Source organism: Corvus brachyrhynchos, unplaced genomic scaffold, assembly GCF_000691975.1.
Source record: "Corvus brachyrhynchos isolate BGI_N302 unplaced genomic scaffold, ASM69197v1 scaffold220, whole genome shotgun sequence".
Taxonomy (NCBI): Eukaryota; Metazoa; Chordata; class Aves; order Passeriformes; family Corvidae; genus Corvus; species Corvus brachyrhynchos.
This window is the reverse complement of record NW_008236209.1, coordinates 8,038,211-8,047,525: the sequence shown is the minus strand read 5'-3', so window position 1 is coordinate 8,047,525 and position 9,315 is coordinate 8,038,211. Positions and strand designations below refer to the sequence as shown.

General features: G+C 50.1%; 1 long non-coding RNA gene across 1 annotated transcript; it reads left to right on the top strand.

The window, feature by feature from the left end:
- The first annotated feature begins 6 nt into the window (after positions 1-6).
- Positions 7-2,205, top strand: LOC108448920. Its single transcript, XR_001865002.1, has 2 exons — positions 7-188; positions 1,456-2,205. It is a non-coding gene; the product is annotated as an uncharacterized LOC108448920 (long non-coding RNA).
- The last annotated feature ends 7,110 nt before the right edge of the window (positions 2,206-9,315 follow it).

Genomic DNA, 9,315 nt, shown 5'->3' with positions numbered 1-9,315 from the left:
GGCCGGCCCGGACCCCGGAAAGGAGAAGGTACCGGGTGGGACCGCTGCTGGGAACTTGACCAAGTCAGCCGAGAGTGGCCGGAAGGTCCAGAAGTTACTCTGGAGCGGAGGGGAAGCGCTTGGCCCGTCCTCTGCACCTCCATCAAACCAACGCTGCACAAGGGGAAATGTCACATTTGAGTGCAAAGGTGACTAATGACCTGAGTGCGACCGGGCAGGCCTGAGGGTGACACTGTCATCGGCCCTGAGACCAGACGGCATGGCCAGCGTGGGGGGGGCAGAGCTGGTGTCATCCGCCGGGACCTTGGTCGTGTCCTGCACACCTTCAGGATGCTTCAGGATGGCCGTGGATTTGTTTGGTTTTTGAGGGCTTTTGGAAGAAGTGTGTCTTGGGGACTTGTTTGATTTCTGGCTGTTTTCTAAGGGGTGGGAGTGTTGATTTGGGTTTTGCTTTTGTTAAACTGATGTTTCGAAAGCTGTTTGCCTGCAGAGCCCCCGCTAGCCCCTGGCGGGGGGAGCCGCGGAGCGCGGCGCTGGCTGGGGACGGCACTGGGGTGGGAGATGGCAGGAGTCTCCTACAAACGGCTCCTGCCCGGGTCCTCCGCCCCTTCCCAGCCCGTCATCTCCAGCACAGGCTGCGCTGTGCCCAGGACCCCCTCATGCCCTCCTGGCCACCTCTGCACGTGCCCTGGCCCCCAATTGCACACTTAGCCCCCCACCCCATTCACACCCGGCACCCTGCGGCCTTACCGGCAACCGCACAGCCAGGGCTGGGGGTGCAGGTGTGCTCATGGGCGTGCAAGACTGCTCGGGGGGATGCAGGTGGGCTCCGAGGAGTGCATGCATATTCCAGGGTCAGTCGGGCCAATGCTGGGCGCCTGGCTTAGCAGGTGAGCAGAGGGAGCACATCCCTTCCGCTGTTTGAATAAACTGAGGGATGTCTGGTCGTGGGGGATTATCAGCTCCAAGAAATTCTCAGAGCACAGGGACCTTCCCATCTGAGAATGTCCCTGAACTGCAGCCTTGTACCAACCTCCTGCTTTTGTGTGAGTCCTCCTGCTCCTCCTACTTCTCCACTGTGGATGCACAATCCTTAACCCAAACACTGAGCAGCACCCAGAGGGACCAGAAGGGGCTTTGGTCAAGGTATAAAATGTAGCCCAAGGGTGTGAAGGGAGCAGTTGGGGCTCTTGTGATGTGAACCTACCAGAAGCTGCCTATACATCCGTATCCTGAAATTTAATTTTTTTTTTTTTTTAAAGCAAATCCAGTGGGTGAGAGCTGCCCATGGCTGTATTGCCCAATAGTTACCCAGTGTCAGCAGCAGATCTCATTTTCCGTTTTGCAGAGAGGGCACTTACAGTCAGCTTTGACCCCTACTCCCTGGGAATAGCCAGTCTCTGATACTTCCACAAAATCTGATTTTTTTGCTTTAACTGACGCTGTGTTTTCTAGGAAGGAGGGCCAAGCAGCCTGTGACCTGTGACCAGCCACTCTGGGATGTTTGACAATGTGCCACACTCTGCTTTAGGGCTCCCAGCAGCAGAACTGCATGACCAGGGTGCTGTGGTCATGCAGAATGTGGCACAGATGAAGCCATCTCTGCTGCTACACATCTCTGTGGTTGGCAGGTTACCTCTGCACTACTGCACCATTGTGGACATCCAGTGCTGGTGCCTGGAGGAACATTTGTCAACATGATACAAACATGCTTTATGTTCCTGCCAGACCAAGAGGGACAAATAAATGTGGAATGGGACAAATAAATAGGAAAGGACTCGGGGCTGCTCTGCCAGGACAGCCTGATGTAGTAAAGTGCTTGGGAAGTCCCTCAGGGCAGAAGGCAGAGTGGAGTGCCCAGGCCCAGGTTGAAAGCCTGAGATGATGGGGAAGGGTGACATTCTATTAGTAAACCAGTAATGACCACCTCTTTGGCATTTCCTGAAAACTACTGTAGGTTGGCTGGTTCCTGGAGGAGCACAGTGATGTCAGCAGCCAGAAATCCCGTGGAACCGGCCAGACTGGCAAATGCATGAAAGTCAGATAATCTGCTGTTTCATCGCTCCTCCACCCCCAAATCCCCATCCACTTCAGGCATCAGAGGGAAGCTAATTGACTTGAGCTTCCTTTTCATGCTCAAACACCTTGGTTGACTTGGTTATTTTCTCTCATTTTTGTTTCATAAACAGATTGGCTTCAAAGGCAGTTCTGGTGCAGGTGTTATGTGATATGTATCTACCAGATAACCGGGGAGAGGCCTTGCTTCACCAGGTGCTCACTGCCTCTGTGTGATCTGGTCACAGTTTTGCTGCCTCTTCCCACTAACTGATGTGAGAGTTACTGCTGGGAAAGGAAATCAGTTGCTGCTTGCCTTCCCTCTTTTCCTTCATCTCCCAAAGCAGAAGAAAGTGGAGACTTCTGGGCAGCAAGGGCCAATGTAGAGTGGCTTTCCAGAGAATGGGACCTTAGCAGGGACACATGGCACCATTCCTCAGAGTGGCTTTTGTAGTGAGAAGGGCAGGTGTCCATGGAAATGGTTTCCTGGATGGGGGCTGATCCAGAAGGTGAGGCTCCCATCTTCACCTTACCTGACCCAGTGAGTTTGACTCTGATCCTCATGCTCCCCCACTCTGCAGATTGATTGCTGGATGGGCATGCTGCCAGTCTGTATTTTCCTTTACCATGTTGGAGACACAGTATAAACTTGGATGCAGGTGGGAGGTGCTGAGCTCTTGCCTTGGCAGCAACTGGGACAACCCACCTCCTCATCCCTGCCATCTTACCAGTGCGAGAAAATAGGACCAGGTTGAACAGAGCTCCTCACAAGGGTCCCCACTCTTTAACACCCAGGAAGTTTCAGGGATCTGTGCAGGGAAGGAAGCTGTAGCCCTCCCCACTGGCATGTGCCAGGGGCATGCACTGAGCCAAGGACCAGTTGGGCATCACCTCTGTCCCTGGCAGGGAGATGTGCATCCAGGTCTGCACCAGCCACCCATGAGCAGCTCTCAAAAACCAGTCCAGGGCAAAGGGTTACCTATGTTGGACCCCAGGGAAACCACATGGGGTCTTTCTGTGCTGTGGCCTGCTCTTCAGGTCCCTCCTGGGGAACAATTCCAGGCTGGGGAAGTAACTGGACAAAACCAAAAAGCTGAGGAAGCTGTGCTGTAGGACACATCAGGGTGTTTATCACGATGATCTAAAGAACGATCTGCAGTCCATGCACACAAATGTTTGCATATGTGTGTGAGAGCTTTGTGGTTTCATTCTGATATAGAATCACAGCAATGATATCCAGCTGGCATCAGTTGCTCCAAAGTTCAGGTACTTGCATGCCACAGGAGTACCAGCATGGGCAGGTGGAGGGAGGCAAGTTGCTGGACCTGAGAGCAAAGGCATGTGGGTTGAACTTATACAGGCACCTCTGGAGCACAGCAAAGCACCTGCAGAAACCACTTGCAGAAACCCCTGCTAAGAGTGCTGGGGAAATCTAGGGGAAGCACTGCAGCTGCAGGTGAGGTTCTGCACAGACCTGGCTGCAACGTGACAGCACAGAATGGTTAGGGCTGTGCAGGGCCGTGGTGGGAACAGGGAGATGGGTGGGAAGCAGGATGCACTGCCAGGGCCTTACCTGCTCACCCAAACATGCTGTGCCAGATGGGGAGGCACCAGGAGAGGCTTCAATCTACCCCAGCTATAATTAGCCAGGAAGTGAATGCAACCATACAAACAAGGCTGCAGGAGCTCCATCTAACCTGGATGTGATGAGTCCCAGCACTGCCTGTGCCGGGAACAGGAGTGGTGGGAGAGATATGGGCACAGGGGCCACTGGGTCTTGGCATGAGGGAGCCCAGTGCTCTGGCAAGTGCAAACGCAGTTCCTGCAGTATAATGTCATGGTGTGCATCTCTGCCAGGGGCCACCCACTGTGGCTGGCCATGTCCCTGCTCCCTCTACAGCCATATATCGGAGTAAAGCAGGTTCCCACTGCCTTTGCCCATTACTTCAGGGAGAAGTGAAAGGAAAGCACCACAGCTCAAAATAAAGCCGTGGTGGTTGTCCATCCCTGTGGCAGTATGTCTTGCCAACAGTACACAGTTCAGATCTGCTCATTGGGTTGGGACAAGCCAGCCAGTATCCAGCAATACATCCCACCGAGCAGCCGTAAATCACCGAACTGCAGCACTGGAAGACATGCCAGAGAAGGCATGTAGGATAATAAGCTGGACGGGTGGAACCTATCTAATCCACAGGGGCGTAAGGCCAAGTATCTGGTGACTGGGCCTGTTTCTCAGGGCTTGGTGCTGCCTCTGAGCAGCTCATGGGCTCTGGGAATCAGCTCAAGCACAAACCTCTGCAGACTGGTACCATGTTGGGCCAGTCTTGGTGTGTTACTTGCCCTTTCTGACCTTAACACTTGCAGATTGGTGACCCATCTTGCCTCAAGAGCTGGCAGAGGATGAAGAGCACTTTGCAGGGTTTTCTCTCCTTGATGGCTGGATGTGGGGCAGGGGGGACATTTGAGGATGCTGGCTCACCCTGCCAGGCAGCACCCCATTGTCAGATGCACGGGGGCAGGCAGCATGGGCACACAGCAGTGACGGAGCTGAGACACAACATGCACCTTGTTCCACTCACAGGACCCTCTAGCCCAGACTAATACCTCCTGCCACTGCAACATTTTTCTTGTTATTTAGCCTGTTTGTGAAAAATCACTTCACTTGTTTATTTGCTTGCTTTTGCTACACATGCCTATATGGCCTAGCCAAACAGTTCATCCTTTTGGCTTGTGCAAACCCTTTCAGGAGGCTGGCTTGTTCCTCTTACCTGAGTTGATGTTTAACCAAATCAAGCATTATTTTACAATCTTTCTGCATTGGCACTGTTGCCCTTGAGCCTTCCTTCTCCTCCCCGATGTTTTTGAAAAGTCTGTCAGCATCCTCCTTAGCTTTCCCTGCCATGAGCACAGGCATTTTATGGTGATGCTGTAGTTTAGGTCCATCCTGTTTGACTTGCACAAACTTCCAGATCACCTCTGGTCTTCTGTCCACGTTGTAGTATGGGTTGAAAGTAGAAAGTTCTGTTAGAGAACACTCCTGTCCATTCTATACATTTCACATATGATCTATAAGTTGTCACTGAAGCTTTAGAAACATAAAGTCTTGCTTTTCTTTGAGTGCAAAGAGGAGAGGACAGGTGCAGGAGAGAGGGAATGGAAAGAGATTAGACGCCCTGTTGTGCTGCACAGGAACAATCAGACCAGCATAGTGCAAAACTATGGCATGTCAGATTTGCTCTCTCTGAACTGCAAAAAGAACAGCTCTTTCTGCAAGAATACAGATTTGCTGGGTTTTTTTCCTCCCTAGGGTTACAAAATATGCTCCTGGGCCCCTAGGCAACAGTCTCTGCTGCAAAGGCAAAGCCTTGCTCTGGTGGGATGCTCTCACAGCAGGAGAGCTTTCAGAGAGTGCTGTAACCGTCCAAAGGAGGGGTGAGCCCACCTTTTCACAGCTTGGTTATGCATTTTATCCTGCCTGCTACAAATACAACTTCAGTCCATAAAATCGGTGTGTGAAATAAGATTAGTCACAGGATTTCCTGGCAGCAGCTCATAAACAAGCTTTCTGCACTTCCCTCTTATGAAAGTTCATCTCTCCTCTGCTCTAGTGAATTCTTTGTTTCCCTCTTCTCCCATTTATCCCCTGACTCCCATTAGTATCTCAGTCAGTGTAGTAAACGTTTTGCCCCGTGGCAGCCCTCGTCAAACACAGCAGGAAGATCAGGCTCTGGAACACACTCTTGACACATCTCCTGGGGATGGATCCTTTCACACTTTCTGGTAGGTTATTTTGCTATCGTTCCTCACTCACACATTGAGCAAGGGGGAACGAATGACCCAAGTATTCAGCAGCTCCTTAGTAGTCAAAGGTAATAGGGTCTGTGAAGCTTCCTCTTCCTTTCATCCCTTTCTCACTCATATCCTCCCCCTACTTTAACCTTTGTAGTGGCAGTTTCCTGGGCTGAATCTGCTGCTCAATATCTTGTAGTAGAGGGTGGTATTTAACTAGGTCTCACAATTATTTATCTCTGAAAAATGCGCCCACTTTCCTGGATGCAAAGCTGGCCAAGGACTAGCATACATGAAGGATTCACCACCCATTGTGTGTTTTATAGATGCAGCCTTCTAGCACACAGGTCACGCTGTGACCATCATAGCATTTACAGTCTCACCAGTAGCCTTGCTGGCCTTGATCCACATGTTTACATCTGACTTCCTCATCAGCACAAGTTGGACCAGATAGGGGAGAGTTTCCAAAGCAGCCAGGGCAGATGTGTACTCATGAATCATCTGCTCTTTGGTTGCTCTTAGTTGGCAGAAAAGTGACTCTAGTGGAAATTTCTCTTCCTTGCTGCAGCCTCTGTCACTGAACACACTGCACTTAGATCCACACACTCACCATGCTGGTGCCTTGGTCTCACCCATTCACCCAGAGAAACCCTGGCCCTTGCTTGAAGTTTTCTTTTACCTACCAGGCTTTGCCTGTACCAGTCTGATTGCAGGTCTGGGACTAAGAACTGTCACCTTATCATCACCCCATTTGCTCCCTGGCTAGTCACAGCTGTGGTGGCAGCTGGGTTGGTTTTCAGCATTGCTTGAGGGCTCATTTCCTGGAAACAAGAATTGTGAAGCCAGGAAATTTTTCAGATCACTCTATTTACATACTCAAACAGAGATGAAGACCTAGCAGGATTTTCTGTTAGCCCTGTGTTTCCTTTTTGTCTCTGTCATCCTTTTACCCTGTCTTGGTGTAAAACTGACAAAGCTCTCAACTCCTCATCTCAGATTGCCCTCCCTCTCCCTCTTACTGTCCTTGCTGAAGTCTTGAGCATCTCCTGATTTTCTTCACCCACAGGCGCCATCTGTGACATCTAGCAGTTCACACAAAGCTGCATGCTTCCTGTTCTTGAGTGACAGCTCAACCGGGACACAGATGTTGAGTCCCATTTCCCACAAGCCGGTGGCTTTTAGACATTTTTCCAAGAGATTTGTTCCAGTCTCTCCTCTTGTTCAGGCTCCCTTTTAACAACCAACTCGACTGAGTATGTCTTTTATGAAAACAGAAATTTCCTTTTGAAGCTCTCAGTGAAGGCCATGTTTGTCCCTTAGTGCTCTGAGGCGAATTTGGGTAAATTGGACTGGAGACAAAGATAATCTCTGTTCCCTCTCCCAGGAAGGTATCAGATTCCTGCATTTCATGTGCATTTCTGCTCTAAGAAGCTGAGTAACAGTGGTATTATCAGACTGTCTCTTCCCATTGATTCCTGGCTCAACCACACCCAATTCACTCATTAAAAAGACCTCTTGCCATCATTACTAAGTTCCAACTGGGGGTTCAGGTGAGTTTCCATGACCCAAGCTGTGGTCTTTCCCCTGCTAAGACACCATCACTAGAGGATATACATGACGAATGCAGCACTTGGATACACTGGCTGTCACTGTCACTGCCTCGTTTGGACTCAGTTCAATGTTGGGTCACAGTGCTGCCTCTGCAGGGATATGGGAATGGAAAGCTAAACAGAGAGGTTTGCATCTAATGTCCCAATTTGTCCAGGTAGAACTTGTAGCTAGAGGCAAAGGCAATGGGTCTCTGCATATTCTGACCACTCCTCATGGAACTGAATGTAAACTGAGAGCCATCAAACACACATCTCCTTGAATGGTTTCCAGGGACAAATGCTTTTCCACAGCCACATCCCACTGCTTTCTTCCTCTGCCTACATTGGGGCAACTGAGAAGAAACTATAGGCTGGGGTAATGAGCACACGTCAGCCACATGCAAGGAACTGTAGCGCCACCACTTCTTCCTAGCTGCCAGCATTGCTGCAGGGACAGTGGATTTCTGAGCTGTGTTCCTCCAAGGGAACCATAAAGTTATTTCTAGCTTTGACCAAAGTTTTTCTCTTCTGAGTGCCCCCATCTGTGCTCCCCACTGTGCTGTGACCACTCCATCAGCCTGTTTTCAGCAGGTACTGATAGCTGTGATGTGCCAGGAGCCTTTGGAAGGCTGCCCGTGCATTTTGTGAGCCCTGTTGCCATGATACTGAACACAGAGCAGATGTTTATTTCAACAGAGATGGCTTTGATTCCTTTTCAACTTTTCTCTCGAGCTGCCATTGTGTGTGAATACTTCTTCCTGGGAGCCAACTGCACTGTCAGAGCCCAACAGGCAGGCTGTTGGCGAGGGGAACAAGGTTGAGAGGCAAGAGCAAAGCAAGCTGATGGCCCTGGCTTTTCAGGAAGGATAGCTGACGCTCTGGGGACAGGGACTGAAGATGTGTGTGCATCTGCATTCACGTGTCTGTGCACACGTATGTGTGTGTGTGCACGCATACCTGTTTGTTTAGCTGTTTTGGTGCTGAAAGCCTGGCAAGGCTGGGAAAAAGCACTCTCCTTCTCACAGCTGGTGCTCCCTAGTACTTCATTCTCCTCTTTTCCCCTCCCAGTTGCCTCCATCAGATCATCACTGTCTTGCTGCAGATATGGACCAGTTTGGCTGGAGGCTGAGCTGAAGAGACCATCGTCTTGAGAGCAACAGAAACCAGGCACCAAAAAATATTGAAGAAGTGGTAGGAAAGGTAAGGAGGTCCCTTTAGTACAGTAATTCCACGTGAGAATTACCAAGAAGAGATACTACTTCTTTTTGAATTTTTTTTGCCTTCTCCTTTGCCCTTTCCTTTCCTTCCTTTCTTTTTCTGATGGTATATTTTAAAAATTACCTCTTCTCTTTCCTCTCTCTTTTTTAACCCATTGTTCCGGTTTGGCCAAATTTAGAAATATATCCTCTGAGAGAAGGCACAACCACCCCTCCCCCCACCAGGTTCGGGAAAAAATAAATTTTCCTCAAAGGAAAGTGAAGGAGATAAAACTATTTATTTAACAAACACACAGGAAAAGGAAAATAATGCTAAATAATAAAATCTCTCGCTGTGGAGGAAAAACCTGGGAAAGTGCTAGAGTCCTCCCTTTGGTCTCCTCGGAGCTGGGGCTTGGCCCAGGGCCAGGCCCTCTGTGCCCGGTGGAAAGTCCTCCTGATGTGCTCTGATGTTAAAGCAACCAAGCAGTCCAGTAGAAAAGGGAGAAAATCCGAAATTCCAGGGAAGGAAAAATTCAACTCTCAGTCTCTCTCCGGAGAAAAAGCAGCTGAACCACTGGCCAAAAAAAAACTGTCCCAGGAGCAGCAAGCTGGGTGCTTCCTCCCTCCCCTGCCGCAGCTGGAAACAAATTGCTATCTGTGTGTGACCTTGAACAAGCTGCATA